Below are 22,053 nucleotides of genomic sequence, written 5' to 3'. Positions count from 1 at the left end.
GTCATGTAGAGATCACCTTCTTGGGTCCTAAAGGTTAGGAAATAGAGATGCCCAAAATAAAACAGTGCATCTAACACAGTGTGTAAAGGATATCACAGTAGAAATATCCCTGTCAATGGCTCTACTTTGTGTCCCTACCTGTCTTTTTCTCTTCTTCGAGATACAATCTCCTTCTGCAGAGCTGGCTAGCCCCAGACTCAGAATTCTTCCCAGCAGCCCCCTGAGCATTGGGATAATATGCTTTCTTACTTTAAAATCTTTGCATCCTGTCACTATGACTTAGCTTCCCTAGGCATCTTAGATGGCCTTTTGGGACAAGGGAGTATAAAGGAATAAACACTAAGAAGACAATGACACTTTAGCTTTCTAACTGTGCCTTTGTCATATGTTTAAACTGAGCACAACCCGAACTGGAAGGTGGGTGTCATGTGGTTGATTGGAAATGATGTAATCTGTGACAACTAGTTTATTTAAGACAGAACCGACTCTGTTCACATGCAGTGAGTTCAATTATGCTGGCCCTCAGGATAGCTCACTCCAGAGACATTAATGACCTTGAGTGGTTTAGCAGTGGCGTTTGCATTCCTAGGAGCTTATGGGCATCATAAAGCTGTCCACACATATGCAGCCGCAGCATTTCACATACAATTCAGCAAGCTTTTGTAGTATCTCCCAGTCTCTTGGATTAACCACAGAGAAAAGCAGAATAAAAAAATTGAGAACTCTGGCTTAGAGAATCAGGGGGCACCTCTATCCTGGTATGTTGTTTGTCTTACTTTTCAGAGGAGAGAGGACCATGTTGTTAAAAATCTATGAATATCATGTTCATGCTAGAACTTATGATCATGAAGTCAGGCTTCCATCAAGGTGTCGCATGATGATCAGTAAATTCATTTCCAGTTCTAGAAATAAGGATCCAGGGAATCTATAAGATGACAATGACTCTATCTGGAGGAGACAGGAGGACCAGATGGGCCTAGCCACCTGATTATGTAAATAGGATTAGACTTGAGTTCAAATGCAGCCACTTGGTGTTCTTATGGCTGGCTTTGTGCTTCACAGGCTATTAGATAATTATGACTGGGACTATATAATAATAATAATAGTAAATCTCAAAATATCTCACCTGGATTTTAAGGTAAAGTGTACTGACCTTTGTTCTACAATGTTCCAATTCACAAATTCTCAGCCTCAGCATTATTGGTGTGTTGGTTTGGATACTGTTTCTTGGTGTTAGAAGACATCTTTTTGCATGGTAGGATATTGGCTTGTATCTCTGATCTTGGTACCTTTCCAATCTCTGGAATCAGCTTCTTCTGTTACTGTGAGTCCTGTAATATAATATTGCAATTGATTTTCTTTTGAAGTCATGTTTTTATGGCAGAGCCTTATATGTAAAATCACAGTGTCTCTTCCATTTTCTTTTAAAACAAAAAAAATAGCTTAGAAGAAAAACTGACTTTTTCCCTGTGTAGTACATATGTGTGTACAGCCTACGGTGTACACTTGTGTGTATGTATGTGTGTGTAGCTGCACATGCCTGCGTGAGTTTAGGCCAGAGGATTGTGTTGGTGTCATCTGTCACTTTTTGAGTTATCCCCTTAGCACAGGGTCCTTGATGAACCTGTACCTACCAGTACTTTTCAGATGATTGGTGGTGAATAAGCCCCTCTGATTCTCCACTGTGTACCCTCAAGGCTGTGGGGTTAGCTATGTTCGTTGCTACTCCTGGCTTTCCTACATGTATGTTGGGCATCTGAACTTAGTCCTCTTTCTTGGGCAGCCAACACTCTTTTATTCATCTCTATCCAACCTTCAGAAAAGCTAAGTTTAATGAAACTGTTTTTTTTGCTTTTTTTTATTTCATTAGAAATTGACATCTAAAAAGCAAAACAAAACAAAAAAAAACATTATCTTTACTTTTAGATAGATGAACAGGATTATAATATTATCAACCTAGATAAGCTCAATGACTCTGAGGGTACTCACACATTTTGGTCCAAGGAGATACCTGTTGTAATATTTACCTTCAGAAGATGAGTGAGTTGACTTTAGATGTCTCGTTAAAATCAGACAGGGAATATTTAGTTGTTCCACAGTCTACTGTAAGGCAGATGATGTGTGCATAGAGAAAATCAGGCTATTTGTCAGAATAACTGACGTGACACATTACTGCAAATTTATTACAGTGAAAATGCACACACCTTGAAAACAAAATGAAATTGAGGGGTCAGGGCTGAGTCTGTCATTTGGAAAAATGAGGATTGGGTTTAAAATGAATTCATTGACTACTGACTGAGCTTTCATGACCTGCAGCTATGATTCCTGTATCTTACCTGGTGAGGTAAATATGACCTAATGTTCTAGAAGCTTGTTCGATATGTGTGGCAACTGTGAAGTCGCCATGGATCCGAGCAAAATATTGTTTCTTTGGCTAGGTTTCCGTTAGTACTGCTCTTATGCAACCTTAATCATCAGAGCCTGGATTAGGGAACCCACAGAACTTGGTCAAGTTGCTGTAAAATAATCCCACGTGTCACTTACCTTTCTGTGTAAAATTTTGTCAGGGGACTTCTGCTTCATTTTTACTTGGGTATAAGAAATCACTTTCAAAGTGTGGGGAAAACAAATATCCTATAATGTTTCCTCCGAAGCCAATGCCAAGGGGATCAAAGTTCCTTGTGACTTCAAAGCTGGAGGCAAGGGTTGTTTTCTTTGTTTTGTTTTTAGTGATACAAGGTGGTCTAATGTCTTTTCTTTTGTTTAATTAATCAAATTTCCCATGCCGGAAATTATTACTGTTTCATACTTGGGTGGATAGCCACTGTGACCTTCTTACACAAAGAATTCAAATCCACAAACCAGTGTTTTTATTTGGAAAACAAAACAAAACTTTTTGTTTCTGGGGAAAAAAAAAAAAAAAAAAAAAAAAAACAAAGAAAAGAAAAGAAAAAAGGGAGACCATAGCAATTGCTTGCCATTCATGGTTATGGTGGTGATTATCCAATTACATGTGGTTTGTCCTGTATCATCTTGTCTGTATATCTCGTGGGTGTTATTCTGTTTAGTTTTGCTTTGATTATTTTAGAATAAGTGCAACATCGAGTGTGCCTGAGTGGAAAAGTTACTTTCAGGCCCAATCTTGTCAAGCTCTCCACCCTTTTACTGCATGAGTTTCCAGAGGTAACAGGGAGGGAGAGGAAAGGGTTTGAGAGACGGGGAGACAGAGAGACACCCTGGGAGATCATGTATACGGAAATGGGGAAAGGAGCAAATGGGTTAGACTGTACAGGGAGAGGGATAGTGGACACCCCCCTCCCCTCCAATGGTCATCTTCACAACAGTATTATAATTTACAGAAAAGATGAGACAGAGTCAGGCAAGCAATATGTAGGGCTTCTCTTGAGAGATGAGTCTTTCTTTCTGGTGCCAGGTCCCTGTGGGTGGTCTCCAGGATGGAATTTCCTGGAGAAATCCTAAACCCTAGCAACCCTGGTTTCAGCATCTGGGTCCCACTTTGACGGCTGTAGGGCAATGTATCTGGAAGTGGGAAGGCTAGCTCTCAGCACGTCTGTGTCCCAGCCTTGGAGGAACGCTACAGTTTTTTGCACAACAGCTACACATTTCATCTCCCCATCAACAATGGGCAAGGAGCCCAGATTTTCCCATGACTTCGAATTTTGACTTTAAATAATAATCTTCCTAGTGGGTATGTCCACAAATTAATACAACATTTTATGAACTATAATTAAAATGTGCTCATGTATTTCTAGACCCATTATCCTAATATAGTGTGGCTCCTTTGTTTCTGAGCACAGTTCTAAGGGTTCATCATGGAGAGAACTTTCTGGAGGAAAGTACCTGCAGTCGAAGCTCAGAGTCTGCTCAGTAGTGGTACTTCTTACAGTGAAATACAGCTCCCAGCATTCTGAAAAATGTATATAGTTTATGGCCATCTAGTCTTGGTCTGGATGGTGTTTGATGTACACTATTTACTTACAGGGCATCAACAGCAGTTGAGTTTGTGGGGTAAAATTTTGAGGTAAATCAGAAAGTCATGGGTTACTGATTTTTTTTCCCCCCATGAGAATCACACCTCTCTTTCCTTTTGCCTAAAACACAAACCAGGGACAGTCAGTTCTAAAATCAATCAGTAGCAGCCATAATGACATGCAAATCTAAGGCAAGGGATATCATCTGTCCTCATGGTGCTGGCAGAGGCAAGAGTTAAATCAGACAAGGGCTAAGGGCAGCAACAAGAAGCTGCCATCCTGCCTGCTTCCATCTTCTGCGGCTCACGAGATTTGCTAGCAGGGGAAAGAAAGCTGTGTTTTTGGTAAAAATCTAAAGCAAATGGAATTTAAAGCATCGTTTCCTTTTCTCCCTTTCATTTAATGTTTTGACACTGCTAGAAAAGTCACCTCTGGCCCAGTATAACAAGGGTGTTTTTGTCTCACTATATGTCTTGGGAGAATGGACTTTTGAGCCAAAGAGGGGAAAGGGGAATTTTATATTGTTTATGAAAATTGCATTAAAAACTAAAATTATTAAAAGTAGGATTGAATATATAATTTGGGGTAATTGCTTTCAAAGGGATGTTATTGGTAAACTTTGAGTTTGCTTAAATTTTTAGGTGGGTGTCCATGTGTCACAGATATGAACTCATGGAAGTTTATAGTAGAGAATGTTTAGCTTCATGATCCATGTTTTTGAAATGTTATTTTCCCATGTTGGCAATACGGATTCAATAAAAATGGGACACTAAATTATAATATGAATTGAATGTCTCGTTGGTATTTTAATTGAAATTAAAATCTTAATTGGGCATCATATAGAAGTTCTCTGACTTTCGAGGGTTCAGCATCGTAATCAACCCATGTCGACTAAAGATACAGTGAGCTGAAAATTCATTTAATACACCCAAGCTACATAGTACCACAGCTTAGTCTGGGTGATCTCAGCTATACTCATTACACATATCTTAATCTCAGCTCACACAGGGCCTGATGCATAATAACAGTGTGAGGGAAAGAGGAAACATTGTAATTTAGGCCTCCATGTTTAGAGATGCGCTCTTTATGGCTTCCCCGTGCTGCGGTAATCACCCCCAACCAAAAGTAACTTGGGAAGAAAGGGTTATTGGTCTATCACTAAGGGAAGCCAAGGCAGAGCTTGAAGCGGAAATCCCAAAGAAACACTTCTTTCTCGTTTATTTCCAGGCTTATGCTCAGTTACCTTTCTTATACAGCCCAGTCCCCCACTTGAAGGAATGATATTAACCATAGGGAGTTGGGTCTATTACGTCACTTAGGATTCAAGGAAATGCCCCTCAGATGCGCCCACAAGGTGATCTGATTGAGACAAGTCTTCAGCTGAAGCCCCTTCTTCCTAGGTTTGTCAAGTTGTCAGCCAAGAATGGCTATCAACAGAGGGAAACTGAAAATCCCCACACTGTCTAGTGTTAGACAGAAAGCAGTACTTGGAAGAGGTTAGAAAAAGGAAGTGCTCAAGACCAGACAACAACAATCTTTAATAGGTGCTATTTGTGGGTCAGGATTGGGTCTCATAAGATTATCTTCCTCTTATCCAACTTAGACTCACCCTCTGCACCCAAAGTTGCTTTTCTAGGATGAAGTATACAGTTCCTCCTCTAGGCTCTGCAATTGTACTCACCCACATGTACCTTCCCTGTAGACTCCTGGTCTTCTTCCCTCTAGAGGAGGATCCTGGTATGGCAAAGAGAATCCCTTGGAACAGCAGTTTCCCTGCTGAGTAGAGTTCATCACCAGGCATCTCAGCAACTTTGTGAGGACCAGTGGTTCCTTTTGAGGTGGGTGGACATGAGATCTGACATCATTACATGAACAATCACAGATTGTGACTACAGGTAGACATTTCACCACACAATGAAACCAAAGTGCCTACTGATTTTTTTCTGGCTGGTGTATAGTATTTGAAAACATTCATGGCTAAAATGCTGGAGAACAGGTAGATGGAAATTCAAGGAACAGTGTGCGAGAATGACTATTTTTCAAATTGTAGTTTAGAGTTTTATTTCACTAATACCCTCTACTGGGATGGATGGCTTGAGAATCTTTGAAAACTTTCATATATTGTATGCTTTAAACTTACATTTTTTTTATGTTCACTCTGAGCCCTCATGATTTCTTATAGAAGGTAATAATGATCTGAATTTCCATCATCAGGATGAGGTATCCACAACAGTTCCCTTCCCCCACCACCCACTCAACCCCAAAATCTTTTCTATAGTCTGTCTTCTACAGAGGTAGAGGTGTGTGTGTGTGTGTGTGTGTGTGTGTGTGTGTGTGTGTGTGTGTAGTGAGAATGTAGAGAAGATACCCCACCACTGAGATACTTTCTGTAATGTGGGAAGGAATTCTTGAGTTATAATGGTCTCAATGGCTTTTTAGTCTTGTCTCCATTTCTTCACTATGTTTTGTTCTTGTGAAAGACTTATTTGGGGATTGTTTACACATCTGTACTGCATCTCTGTTAACGATGTTGGACTTGATGCATTTCATTTCCTGTATTATTGTATTCATGAAAATTTCCCAGTTAATCCGAGCCATGAAGATTCAGGAGATAGTTTCAACAAAGGGATGTTGAGTTAGGCAAGTGCCTAGAAATGACCTCTCTGTTAAATTATAACCCTTTCCCTATAGGTTACATAAAGCGGGATGTAGTCTTCAAGTAGAAGTGATTAGATACATAATAACAAGAAAATATCATGTTATTTGAATACACCATAGTCTAGTTACGTTCATGTGGACGTTTTAATAAATCATATGTTAATTTAGTGATAGAAGACACAGCTAATCTTGTGTGAACCACTTCCGTGGTATTAGCCATGTGACTGTGGTACTGACAATAATAGTAATTAGTCATGACAGTGCCTTGTTGAATGTTCCTCATAACCATCCACTCTGCTATAGTTACATGTCCATGTCACTGTGTAGGAAATGGGCTGTGGAGTAATCCTTCTGTACACTGTGCAGATAGATGTCACTATGATTGATTTAATCAACAAGCTGGCTGGCCAATAGCTGAACAGGATAAATTAGGCGGGAAAGCCAAACTGAGAATGTTGAGATGAGGGAAGGGCGGAGTCAGAGCAGAGGGAACCAGTCAGAAGCAGAGGGAACACAAACTAAGTTTGGTTTGGTTTCTAACTCCAAACCACTTTATGGAAAATAAAGAAATCTATACACTGTCATAATCATGAGAAGGAGTGAAGAAATTTCATGGGACAAATAGATGAATGAAGGAAAGCCAGGAAGGAGTCCACCATGCTCAGCACTGCAAGCTAGCAAACTACTGACACTAACAGGGGAGACAGCAAACAACAAGCAATCTAACTCCCATAAAAGCCATCAGAAAAATTACAGGAACTAAAACTATGTCTCAACAATAACCTTAAATGTAAATGGCCTCAACTTACCAATAGTGAGATTCAGACTGGCTGTCTGCATTAACAGATTAAATCTATCTTTGTACACTGGTAAAGATACAGTCTGAGAGCTGGAGGATACAAAGCAATCAAGCATGGAAGCCAGAAACAAGTTGGTTCAGCTATTCCGGTATCTGATAAAATGGACTTCAAATCGAATTAGTGAGGAATGATAAGGAAAGCCACTGCATATTAGTAAATATTCATTCATTAAGAATATGTGATAATTATATATATATATATATATATATATATATATATATATATATATATACTGAACCCTGGGGCTCCTGGTCTCATAAACAAACATTATAGGTCATAAAGGTCAGACAGATTCTGATACAGTAATACTGTGATTTAAATACCCCACTTTTATTGTTGTTAGATAGGTCATCCAAATGGAAAGTCATCAAACCAAAGTTACTGTACAACAACACCGTAAGTGTTGGACTTGACAGAATATTTCATTCAACAGACACAGACTATATACTCTTCTTAAGAGTCTATGTACTTGTCTAAAATGCCATAAATCAATCCTTACCAAATACAAAAGAATCAAAACAATTCCTTGTGTCTAACCAGATCATAATGGCATAAGCTAGAAATAAATAGTAAGAAGGACTCCATTGGCTACACAAACACATAGAGAAAAATACACTCTTGAATGTCCAATGGGTCTTAAAGAAAATAAGAGAGGCAATTTAAACATTTTTACAAACAAATGAAAATGAAAGCATAATTTACCAGGAACTTTGGAATACTGTTATGGCAAAAGATTCTAAATAAATAACTTAGTTATGCATCTCTATGTCCTAAGGGGGGGGAGGGGTGGAGAAAACAATTCAAGTTCCAAAAGAGTAGATGGCAAGAAATTAGAAATATCATGGAAGAAATTAATAAAATGGTGGCTAAAATAATAATGCATTGCATCTGTCAAAGGAGAGTTGTTTCATTGAAGAAATAAATAAGATTCATCCCTTTTACAAATCTTTGTTTACTACTTTCTCTTGTGTTTCATGGCTTCCCATGGGATTGATGTTTTTAATCTTTGAGGAGCATTTTCACAAATTGCACTATAGTATGTTTATCAGAGATGAGTTTTTCAGGTGTTTTCTGGGTTTGAAAATATCTTGAATGCCTTAGTGGAAATTGGGGCTTAACAGTTACCACTCTACATTCTTGCTTCCGTTATTGCCTTGATAAGTGAGCAGTTAAGGTAATTGCTGCTTTTCTGTAGGTAACAGAAAATAAAAACAAAAACAAAGCCAGTTATTACCTGTTCTTTTTATGATGCTTGTGTTTACTCTTTGTTCATTGTTAGGTTTTCCTTCTGCCTTAGGTATTCCGTAGTTTCTGATGCATCAAGGTATAGATTTCTTTTTGCTTACCAGGCCTGGCATTTTTTGAACTTCTTTCATCCAAGGGCCTGTGTTTTTAGCCAGTTCTGGAAAATTTCCACCATTGCTTCTTTGACTTTACTACATCATCCTCATTCCATCTTGTAATCTGTGTTCATCTTTAAAACAGTATTTTCCTTATTCTGCTTAAAAGGCAGATGTTATTGTATCATTGCACTTGTAAATGTATTTATTTTATCATTATCTTAACAACAATTCAATATTGATGTGTCAGATTCTCTTCTAGGTGCTGAGCATATGTTATTGAATAAGAAAGAAATGGTGTAGCGCAAAGGGAGTGAGGGCACTGAGCATTTTAGTTACCTCTTCATGTAGCCTGCTTGTGTCTTCTGGGATCTCTCACACATAAACAGGAACACATAACTTTAGATTATGTTAAATGAAACAGAGAAAATAGAGGTTTGTTGTTCCATTCCCTTGACCTGTCTTAAGGTCTTACTATGCCACCCAGCCTAAAATCGGATATGCACCTCAGCTTCTTGGGAGCTGGCTGTCCCAAATGTGGCTTTTTAAACTTCCCTTTTATAGAGGCTAAGTCTTCAACCTCAATGCTGTTTTGCATATAGGAAACAAATCTATAGCATTTCTGAAATAACTTTAATTTTTCCTATATTTTGAGTTCTTTTAAACAAAGCCAGTATATTTAAAAACCTAAAGGGCAAAAATATATTTGTGGACCTGATTAAAAGGCTGTAGCAAAACACACAATTTTGGTATTTTGCCAGATACGTAATAGAAGATAAGAAGGTATACAAATGTGAAATTCTTTCTGTAACCCATAAATATTTCCTCCTGGTACTTGGGGAAAAGTACAAGTAGCCTCACTCTGTGGTCTTCAAACTAACCTAGGCTTTTCTTTAAAGATGAAATATTTGCCCTGTGTCATCTTAAGTAACAACATGGAGGTTTCCATGTATGTTTCCTTTGCATTAGGCATGTGCTGATTTGACCTGTGAGAGCCTTGGTAGCATTTACAACCATGAAAAGATCACTGATTCATGACAGCCGAACTTCAAGGGACTCCGTCATTACTTATCAAAATATTTGGCTGAGCAATGCTGTACATCAGAGACTCAGAAGACAAGTCTTTTCCTTACAGGTATCTGTATTATATGCTGTGTTACTTATTTTCTCATCTCTGTGACCTGACAAGAGGCAACTTTAAAGAGAGAGGGCTTAACAAACATTAGGGCTTATAATTTAAGAAGGGAAACAGTATATCACAGTGGGGAACAGTGGTGGCAGGAGCCTGATGTCACATCATGTCCACTGTCAGCATGGAACAGACTGGGCAAGATATGGTGTCTGGCTCTCCAGTCCCAAGGCCTTCCCCCAATGATTCACTTCTTCTAGCAGGGTTCCACTTGCCTGCGGATTCAGCGACAGTCCCAAAACAGTACCAGTAGACGAGGGCCAAGTGCTCAAACACATGAAGCCAGAGGGGACAGTTCCCATTCAGATCACTGCTCCTGGTGTCAACCGACTTATGCTGCTTTAGTGCTTCAGGATCATATCGTACATCTTGACTGCTGCTTAAATCCTTGTAGCAGTCACAAAAAACAACGCGGGCTTCCCCGTGAGAAGCTTCTTCGTGACCCTCTCTACCCTTCTTTACTGAAGCGACCTCTTTATGTATTTTGTTATGACAGCATGGCTTTTCCTCCTTTTGGACTTCATGTGGATGGAATTATCCATTAATTTCTTTGTGCTTAACTTCTGGCATTTAATTATTTCCTAATTAATACAGGGCTTTCATTTTCATTTGATCCAATGAAAATAACTTTCAAGGCAACCCTCAAATACTTTGCCTTGAATTGACTATTTGTCTAGTTTACTGGCAATATCTGGGAGTTTGGAATATGCATGTGAGAGAATAGGTTTAATTGGCAAATCACATTAGGTTTCATATTGCCATTCCAAGTCAGGAAGTATTTTAACCTTTTCTGTTTATGTTGATTGACTGGAGCATTCAGCTGAGCAGTTTCACTCATAAAGACATAAACTCCAGAGCCAAAGGGCTTTCAGCAATCACCTAATACTCCACTGTCATTGGACATCAGCTTTCAAGCAGCCATTGTGCTAGTTGGGCCTTGAAGATAGTCGCGAATCAGATGGACGAGCTGTCTGAAGAATCCATAGCAGGGCAGATGGAAGATAGACAATAATGACAATGGCATGTGATGAGCTCTCTGATGTGGGAGGTCATGTGATGTGTTAATCTGAGCTTGTCAGAATGTCACAGAAGATAGCCTCGAACAAAAGAAGCTTGGATCAAGATGGGAAGCATAAACAGGAGTAAGGCAGAACAGAAGAAAGGCGAGGAGAGAAGGGGAAGGTGGAACTAGAGGGACCAGAATGGGCAATAGTAGGGACATGACACTGGTAATACTCAAGGGAACTGAGAAGCTTAGTAATGACTGAAAGTGGTCAAAACAACAACAACAGAAATAGAAAAAGTAGCAGAAACTTCACAGCCAGGTCGAAGTCTCTAATTCATTCTGATACCACAAAAGACCCTTCAGGTGTTTCAAGTGTGCTGTTACACAATCAAACTTGCAAAATTTTCTACCACACTTCAGGGGGTGAGCTAGGAAGAAACATGACCGGAGTCATGGAGATGTCTTGGAAGCCATTGTTTGAGTGAACAAGTGATGAGAAGGAGACGGGACTAGGAGATAGTTCAAAGGTAACTACTTCAAGTTTTGGTAAACAGTAATGGACACTGAGGAGAAAGACACCGAAAAGGTTCTTCACAGGTTACCTGTTTAAGCAACCAGTTGTTGGGTGGTACTGTTTCCTGAAAGGAGGAATTGTCTACAAGGGCAACTATCTATCTATCTATCTATCTATCTATCTATCTATCTATCTATCTATCTATCTGTGTGTGTGCCCACGCAAAGTGGAGAGAACCATAAATGAAAATGGTGAATCAAGTATTAACAGATTTTCCTGTTGCTTACAAGACACTTGGGTAACCAATGGCAATATCCTACAGTACATGGCTGAAGCTAAGGAAAAATGAGCTTGACTAGTTAAACCAATTTGATTATGATCCACAAGTAAATAGCTTTTAAAATTGCTTGAAAACCAGATAACTTTTAGAGGCAATTAATATATTGTGGATATAATGTGTAGTAAATTTCATGGTAGACTTGTTCTGGTCAAGCAAGCTCCAGAAAATACTGGATAACATTTTTCTCTTGAAAATGTACAAGGTACAGGGGCGAATTAAATCCACCAGTGTCAAAATGTGATTTAATTTTCACAATACAGTGTTTCACAAACACCCCACTGCTGTATTTATTAAAATACAATTTATGTGCTGGCTAGATGGCTCAGTAGGCAAAGGTGCCTGCTGCCAAGTCTGGCAAACTGAGTTTGATACCAGGAACCATGTAATTAAAGGAGGTTGACTTCCATGGGTTGTTTGACTTCCAAACAAACACAGTGGCATGTATTGAAGGTGGGGTTTACATAAGTCCACAAGACCCAAGATAAATAGGTATTTATTAGGGAAGCACTTACACAGATAAGAGTAAATAACCACAATGGTCTTCCTGCTCCAGAAGTTGCAGTCCAGTCTCCGCCCTTCTGATGGTCTCCAAGACCGAAGAGAGCACGAGCCGGCCTGTCCTCTACCTTATAATGGGTTGTGTCTGCACCTGAAACCATGATCAAAACCTGTGGCCACAACCACAAGTTCACAGGCAAAGCAAGACGCCACTACACACACACACAAGCCTCCAATAATGTGATAATTTTAAAAATTAGAAGAACACAATTTACAAAACATAGAGTATGTGTATGTTAGGTGCATACAGAGAAGAGAGAAACTAAACTCCACTAGCCTTTACAGTGCGGTTTCAATGAACTTCACCCTGGATAATGGGTACTCTGTTCTGCTTCCCTGTGGTCTCCTAGGCGGCAATGAGTCCATGAGTAGACTATTGACACAACTAAGGGACTTGATTTGCTAAATACTTAACATCAGATTTAGAGATCATCCTAGGTTCAAAGCTCTTTGAATTGTATTCTTGTTTTCTTTCCTAAACACAATTTAAAATTTGATGGTGCTATTGTTGGATTATAAAATAATTGACAATTTTCTTTTATTGTAGTGCTATGTGATAGATGTTAAGTCACTTAGTGAAATTTGGAGCCTACTCTCTTCTTTTACAGATTTGGAAAGACTTTGGCCACCAAGTCTTTTAAGTGACGTAGGAGCCTAAGTTGTGAAGGCACGTGGTATTTGCTTAATTAATCAGGATCGTTTTAGAACTTAGCAGGAGAAGCGGCTGAGTGCTGCAGTTAAGAAAACTAACTAGAATACTCTCGGTGTTCTCACTATCTCACCTACGTTCATGGTGTGGCCTTTAATGGCATTAGGGTTTCTCAGATGAGCACTGAATGCATGTTTCACGGTATTTTCTACTCTATGCATTCAAGTCCCACTTTTAACATAAAGCTTGCTGTCCTAAACTCACTGTCTGAATCATTCTAAACCTATGTCTCTTCATTTCCTGGCTTGCCTCTTGGCATTTGTGTATTAATTCTTTCAGGAAATTATTTATTGTTTTCAAAGATGCAGTTGTTGCTTTACTTCCTGGGGCAGAATGGAGAAAGACAAGAAGTTGTAGTTATCTTAGAATTCAACAACAGCACCATCAACTAACTTTGAAGCTGTTTCAGGAACGAGAGAGAGCAAGTACAAATATGAAGGGCATTGAACACAAGACCTCCTGTAAAAACTGGTGTGAAGCGTTCAGCAAACCAAGACTGGTTCAGATGTTTCCTCCATCACTCAGTAGTTCTATCTTGTATCATGTTACTCTCTCTCTCTTCCTCTCTCTCTCTCTTTCTCCCTCTCTCTCTCTCCCTCTCTCTCTGTGTGTTTGTCTGTCTGTCTCTGTCTCTCTCTGTCTGTCTCTCTGTCTGTGTCTCTGTCTCTCTCTATGTCTGTCTCTAATTTAGTTACCCATTCAATTGGTTAGCTGTCTTTGCATGTCTCTGCTCCACCCCACTCCTGTGACCAATTGCCCCAGAGCAGATTCCCATGCCCAGCCTGGGTTGTTGCACACCCCCCCCTTATCTGGCTCCCCTGCCTCTCCTCTCATCCTCCTCTGGCCCCCACCCTCCTGCTAGCATCATCTTTTTAAGGCCAAAATCTGATCAAGTACTTCTACTCTCCATCCATAATCACCATTGTTTGTGGGTGATACACGATCTCTGAGTGGATTTGAAACACTAATCTGATTTCATGTATCTCCATAATCCCATTTTCCACTTCTTTCTCCACTCCTCTCTGAACTTCTTCAAGAGACACTGTTAACTTGTGGTTCTCTGTCCCCATGCTCCATGACTACTCTTCACGTCCTGGCTTACAATACTTTTCCTCACTTCCTTTGCCTTCATTGTTATTAAAAATACTCAACAAACTCAGATTTCTCCAAATCTGAACACCATCACTTCTGTTTATTAAAGTGCTAGTCATGGCTATGAAAGTGAAATATGTGTGTCCACCTATCCCACTATGGATTATGATCTTCTAAAGCAATTGTCTGCAAACTTCTCCTTAAAGGACCTCGTATGCTAATCAAGTTGATACTATTATGTCAGCCTCTCAACTCAGCCATCATACTAAAAGCATTCATAGAACAACAACAACAAAAGAAGTAAAATCATAGACAAAAAAAGTAAAAGTGAAAAAAATACCTGTTTCTACAAAAGTGTAAAATATGAACACTTTAATATAATTTTTATATCATGAAATAGTTCTTTTTTTTCTTTTTATGCAACCTTTCAAAACCTTAAAACTATTCTTAGTTTGTGGATCATGCAAACATAACCTTATTTTATGTTCTATATTTTGATCACCCCTTCCCCAAATGACAGGGTTATTTCTTACTAACAACATGCCTGGCACTAAATGAATGTTTATGAAATTCAATGCATTGAAGCAAATATGGATCATTTTATGGTATCTTCCATCACAAACTGTGGTGATGTGATAAAAACTATTTATTAGCTAAAAAAAAAACATTTTTAATTTCATTCCCTGTGAAAAATCTTTCTGAAGTATGTTATTCCATTTTCTGCCCTAGTAAGTAAGGCTTAGTGAATATATTTAACCACTATATTACAGTCCCCAAGTCATGATTAATGATAAGAATTCTGTGTTGCCAGGTAACATAGACAGAGAAGCTAGAGCAAATTGAACCCCGAATGCTTACAGATGAGCTGACTGCAGAAAATGCATTTCTGATGCAGAAAGTAAGTCTGAGATATGTTAATTTTGTAGTTCTCTCTCTTTCTTGGTGCACAGGAACTGAATGGATGCAGCAGAAAATATCTAATGATGTTAGGGGTCTGAGTACTGGTGTTATAGTTTTTATTTTCTTCCTATCCCTTTAGTCAAGAGAGTTAAAACTGCACTGCTGGCCAAAGACAAAACCCTGGAAAAAGACAAATTCACATTAACCTAAAGAGAAAAACACAGGTATATGTGTGGCGAATGTCAAGTATAATAACCAAATTGAAGGTTTCATTTTTAAATTCATATCAAAGTAAACATTCTACAGAACTTCATGCTAGATCCTTCTAGAAGTCTGCCCATGTGCCTGGAGCACACAGCTTTTAGACTCCCTCCCTTTTAAATACAATGCTCACTCTCTTCTAGTCATAGCAAAGTTTTCCTTTCCTTTCCTTTCCTCCCCTTTCCTTTCCTTCCAGCATGCTGCCATGGGAAGAACATTTATCTGATTTGATAAGTTCAGTTTCTACTCCATAAAATATTTTTAAAATAATGTTTTTATTTCTTCTTTGACAATTTCATACATGTATACTATGTATTTTGATCATTCTCCACGTTCTCCTTCCAATTTCCTTCTTGGGACACCACAGCCTGTCCCTCTCCCAACTTTACATCCTCTCTTATAATAAATAGTAATTGTTAATAATAAATTTGAGTTCAACTATTAGTAGTCATATATCCACATGGGTGTGCGGCTATTCACAGGGGCATGAGCAGCTTCCCAGCAGCTAAGTGAGAGTGACTCTGTCTCTCTCAGTATCCAACAACTGACAATAACTCCTACTTTAGAGGTGGGTCTTGGGGGAGCCTCTGCTCCACAAGCTGGAACTTGGTGCCACATGCTGGAACTTGAACTAGCTTGATCTTGTGCAGGTCATAGACAGGCAAGCATAGCTGTTGGTAGTTGCAGGGGCATGCTGTGTATCCAGAAGATGGGATTTGACAGCTTTCCTTCTCATCCTCTGATACTTATACTCTCTGCAATAGGCAATTGTTAAATAGCATTTATATTAACCCCACAAATTAATATAACACATATTGTATAGGTCTGCATTGATGAGGTGCTGAGTGGGATGGGCTCACTCTACTTACTGTGGCCATCTAATTCTCTATATACTTGGAATTTGGCTTCCCTTTTACATTTTTCATCATTTTATTAAGGAAAGACCTCAGGTGATGATCTCACTGCACCATTACAGTGCTTCTATTTTTATAAATACAAGTGTAGGGAGAGAGGAAAATTAAGCAAAGCATCCTGTATGTCCCTGTATTTGAAGCTTCTGTGGTTGGATCACTGTCTTGGGAGGTCTGCTATTAACAGGAGGTATCTGGTCAATGAATTCTTGAACAAAATATAATCAATGATAGGAAGTTCTAAACAAGTAGAAGCTTGGTCCTGTGGTAGCTTCCTTCTGTTCAAGGCACAGAGTATGAAAACATATCTCTGGTCACCTGGGGGAACACGCTTTGAGAGGCTTTGTGAAGGATCCTTTGATAAAACCCATTTTATCCTAAGTGCTGCTGCATTTGAGATTTCCTAAGAAATCAGCCTTCGGGGTTAAACATGCCCTAATCGTATTCTGTTCTATATACTCATTCACAGACATCTGTCTAGTGATGCACAAATAAAACTCCAAGATAAAACTGTCTGAGCTATAAAGATGTCACGGGTCTCCTAGAGATGCAAACCTAATAATGACAATAATAGCTGATACCATACCTTAGACACCACACAGAATTATTTATAGTTATTCCTCTCCCACTTAGCATAAGAAACACAAACGAGACATTGAACATCTAGAAGTCTCATCCCAAAGAAGTGGACAGTATTTAAGGAAATGCAACAGTTTGGGGCTATGAAGTAAAGATGGAGAGAAAATATTTTGTAAAAGTCAGCTAAGAGGCATGGTGCCTGCCCTTGAGACTATACCCAATGAGACTCCACTGGATAAACCTGAGTTTTCATTTGTGGGTGGTTATCAGTTGGAAGTAGCTTCTGGGTTAGGGAGTGGGGCTTGTGTTCATTTCTCCATTCTTCAGTGGTACCACATGTGGTGCACACCTGTCACATGTCCTCTGCACGCTGCCAGGATCTTTGTGAGTGCATGTGTGCATTGATCTTCTGTGTTTAGAGGGCTTTGTTTCCTTGGTTGTCCTCCATCCCCTCTACCTCTTACACTCTTCCGGCCTTCTCTTCCTCAGGGTCCCAGTCAATATCTGATTGCATATAAGGCCCACTACATGTCAGGGAATCTACCCCTGACACTACTCAGCTGGCTAAGAATCTGAGACTAGATAGGCCAGGGACCTACAAAAAAACCAAATGCTACTGTTTTGCTGAAGGAATGTAGCAATAAAGTGACTCCTAATGACATTCTGCTGTACTCATGGATCAGTGCCTTACTCAACCATCATCAGAGAAGCTTCCTCCTGCACAGATAGGAACAAATACAGAGACCCCCCCAGCTAATGTGCAGACCTTGCAATGCTCAGTTATTTGTCCCACGTTTGCCAGCTTTTTGTTTGTTTGTTTGTTTGTTTGTTTTGCTTTGTTTTGACCTCACAGGTCCATTGTGTATATATTATAGCTTCCAGAACTTCCTGTTTTGAGTTTTTATGGGATATCTGTGTGTTTGTGTGAATGGGTGTTTCTTCCTCTGTGTGTTTCTTGTGCTTTTCCTTCACTCTTTTTCTTCTGTTTGTTTTGTCTTATCCCAATTTGTCTGTTTTTGTTTTATCTTATTCTATTTTACTATTATTCTCTAAATGCCCATTTGCTTTATAAGAAGAGACAGAAGGGTGTGGATTCAGATGGGAGGGGGTCTTGGGGGAAATCTGGGAGGAGTTGGAGGAGAAGAAGCCATAATCAAAACATATTGTACAAAAATAATCTATTTTCAGTGAAAGAAAAAAATGGAAGAAAAAAGTCAGCTAAGAGTTACTTTAGTAGTTGCTGTTTTGTTTTTTATTTTAAATTGCATTTAATTTCTGTGTGTGTGTGTCTGTGTGTGTATCTGTGTGTGTGTCTGTGTGTGTGTGTGTGTCTGTGTGAGTGTGTGTCTGTGTGTGTGTGTCTGTGTGTGTGTCTGTGTGAGTGTGTGTCTGTGTGTGTATCTGTGTGTGTGTCTGTGTGTGTGTGTCTGTGTGTGTGTCTGTGTGCGTGTGTGTGTCTGTGTGTCGTGTCTGTGTGTGTGTGTGTGTGTGTCTGTGTGTGTGTCTGTGTGAGTGTGTGTGTGTGTATCTGTGTGTGTGTCTGTGTGTGTGTCTGTGTGTGTGTCTGTGTGTGTGTGTGTGTCTGTGTGTCGTGTCTGTGTGTGTGTGTGTATGTGTGTGTGTGTGTGTGTGTGTGGTCATGCAAGCAATGGTATATATGGAAGTCAGAGGGCAGCTTGCCTGAGTCAGTCTCTCCATCAGCTACGTGTGTCCCAGATCTCAAACTTGGATGATCAGACTTGGCAGCAAGTGCCTTAACCCACTGAGCCATTTTACCAGCTCAGTGGCCGCTAGTCTTATTATTCTCTCCTTCTACCACTTTTACACTGTTTCAATGTTCCAGGACATAGTCCTTATCTTTACTTCTCTATTATCGATTTCCTCTTTGGTACAGACATTTAGTCTCAGTTTTGGCAACTGAATACATCCTGGCAGTTCCTTGTTTTGCTTCGCTTGTGAGATCTGCCTCCTAAATAGCAAATGTAGGTACCCAGTTCCGTGCTGGAAACTGCTCTTGTGTAGCTTATAGGTCTGACTTCAGTGTGTTCACATACGAATTCCTGTTCTCCCCATTCCTGTATCTATCACAATTGATAAATTCATAATTCCAGTTTCCCATAATAAAACCCTTGAAGTCATTATTGACCCCTCTTGTTCTGTTGGTCTTTACATTTTAATTTGTCAAGAAATCTCTCTATCCATCCATCCATCCATCCATCCATCTACATATTCATCTCAGGCAGGTGAAAGTGTGGGAGGGCGAACCCCTAGAAGGCAGGGGAGGGGGTGATTGAGGTGGGGGGTGTTGATTAGATAGTAGTAGAAAACAGTTTAGACATGAAGGTCGCTGCATGTTAGACATGTGACCTGGCCCCTTCAAAATTCGACAGAGCACTAGCAGACCCATGGGGAGATGGCGAGGGTTAGAGAATGCAGATAGTTGCTCGTCATGAAGCAGAGCCTCAAGTGCCATTCTATACAAATCAAACCAGTCCTCACAGAGGTGGCATTGTCCTGTTACACCAGAGCCAGAGTTGGGGCAGGCGATGAGCGAGCCAGTAGTGAGACACAGGGACATTGGCCTAACTCTTAGTTTTGTAAACTCCAACAGTTGAGGAGACACAGTGGCATTTCTATTGGTCTTTCTGATCATCACCTTGTCCTTTCCTTGGCACACAATTTTGTCGTTACAGCTTGCACTTGGCACAGATCTGATTCATCAGGGAAGGCAGAACTCTGTGTTTGCACGCTTTAAGGCAGAGATGAAGTCTACTTTGGCAAGCTCCACAAGGAAAGAGTGAAAGGAAAATAAGAGCCATAAATCCTCTGGAGGCCAGGACACAGGATTAAAGACACTCGATCCATTTCAGAGAGTACTGCTGGCGTGTGTTTACCTAATGGCAGCTTCCCCTCCTCTCAGACTCCAGCCCAGTCCTTTCCTATTAGGTTGAAATGCGGAAGTGACGTCTTACATGAGAGAATGCCGTGGGGGAAAGGTAAGACAGTCATTCCACAGTGACCTCCTAGGGCTCCCTGTGTTTAACCAACATCACCTTGGAGAATTTTTCTTTCTCACATTTATAGGAATGTATCTTAAGAAATACTAAACAATTGCAACTCAACGTGTGCTGCTCTGTGACAAACAGAATAGAGAATGACATGATTCCCATCTTATAACTGACCTGATCCCCCTGACAGCACTAATATGATCACATGTCCCCAAAGTCTTAGTGAAAATCAGATTTGAAGGGACACACCCTTATAGAGACTGTGAGACTTTTTTTTTTAAAATAAGTTCTGAGCTTTTAGATATGTGTTCTGTGAGACTAAACTTTAGTGAACTTGTCTTCCTTTTTAGATAGCCCAAGAGAGCAGCTCTACACCTCATCATGAGTCACCCAGCTAGTTATTGCCTGTTGCTTTTGGAATAAACTGCTGCTGATCAAATCCATGATGCCATTCCACACTTTGTGACAAAGAACAATGTATACTTGCCCAGTTATACCTAAAGTTGAGAGTGCAAAACTTTTTGTGATCATTTGCTTTTAAGTGGAGTGCAAAGACAATTCTAGCAGGAACCTGAGCCAATTCTGCTGAACTTCACTTTTCAGGACTTGAAGAGTGTCTTTCCATGAACTCACCAGTGCCCATTTGAAAATGAAGTCGCTTGACAAAGGGGACCAGCAAGCTGGGACATTGGGTAAAGATACTCACTACACAAGACTGGTGGCCTCAGCTCAATCCCTAGAACCCACCTCAAGGCGGGAGGAGAGAGCTGCTTCCACACAGCTGCCATTTAACTCCTTCACACACACTGTGACATGTGAGACAACCAACCCCCCCATCCGGCATATTCATACACATGCCCTAAAAAAGCGTAAACTTTTTTCTTTAAAAGACGAGGAGAAATCTGTTTTGGAGCCTCCTGCAACTGTAGCTTGAACACAGTCAGAGGCAGTCTTCAAATGACGGCTTGCCAGTTAATTGTTGGCAATTCGAATGTAGTTCCTCGGAAGAGGCAGAAGGAGACCAGGGCTTCCCTCTTTCAGTGTGTTTCCAGTGTGATGGTGCATGGACCGAAGAGCTGAGTGTACCATAGTAAATATTTGGGGGATGAGTGTGTAAGCAATGAGCCAAGGGCAAACCATTTTATTGGATCCCAGGGATAAAGGGAGCCTTCCAAACACATTCACATATTGTTCATTGGAGCTGAGGTCAGACTGATAGAGAAAACAGTGATGGGCCTACTCCTCAGCCTGGTCACCAGTATGAGGAACATGCCCCTTGCCTCTTCTTACACACTACAGAGAAGGAATCACAGTCCAGTTGGGAAGGGGACAGTTAAGGGCTGCAACTGGGCTCTCTTTCTGGGCTACTCAACCACGTTCCTGGACCATTATGCTCACCTAGCAACTTAGCATCTTCCCACCAGAAGAGTCTCCGACTTGCAGTCTCCCTCCCCAATGCGTTTGAGTTAAGATTTGAACTTCAGAGCATCTGAAGTTATGAAGGAAAGGGAACAAAAATGGACAAAATGTTGTGTTTAGTTTTTATAGCTTACACAACCAACATGGCATCCATTTTCAGAATTTTAACCAGCCTGGTGTCTTCCTGTCTTGGTGGTGAAACCAGGGGTTCTCCATAGCTTCTTTACTTCTATAAGCTAATCTCACTTTGTAGTGCTGGTTCGCCATCTGGGCCAGGCTCTGAGATGCTTGCCTTGCTTGGATTCAGCCATGTCTAAGTAAGTCACAGACAATGGTTGATGGTGCTGTGGGTCTCGTGACTAAGCAGTAAGTAGACCCCCGTTTCTAAGGTGCATTCGGTTACCTCAGGTTAAAGGGCTTTATTTGTGTGAGAAGATTTTGCAGCTGGAAGTCTAACTCGCATGCTTCATAATCGCATGTGGAGTAAAGGAAGTTTTGATTAAGGCCTGGGGGCAGATTGGATTGACAGACCTCACATGCCAAGAGCAGTAAGCACAGCCTCCTGTTGTAAGGGGCTACGACCTGAGTGGAGGTTGGTTGGAAACCTGGGTTGTGAGAAGTCCTTGTGATGGTTGCTACCAGAAGCCAGGGCTGAATAAGCAGAAAACAGAAATCTGGTCCTGTTTTTCTTTCTCACGTGAATAGTCAAGCCTGGGG

This window comes from Phodopus roborovskii, unplaced genomic scaffold, assembly GCF_943737965.1.
Source record: "Phodopus roborovskii unplaced genomic scaffold, PHOROB, whole genome shotgun sequence".
Classification (NCBI taxonomy): domain Eukaryota; kingdom Metazoa; phylum Chordata; class Mammalia; order Rodentia; family Cricetidae; genus Phodopus; species Phodopus roborovskii.
This window is presented reverse-complemented; position numbering follows the sequence as displayed.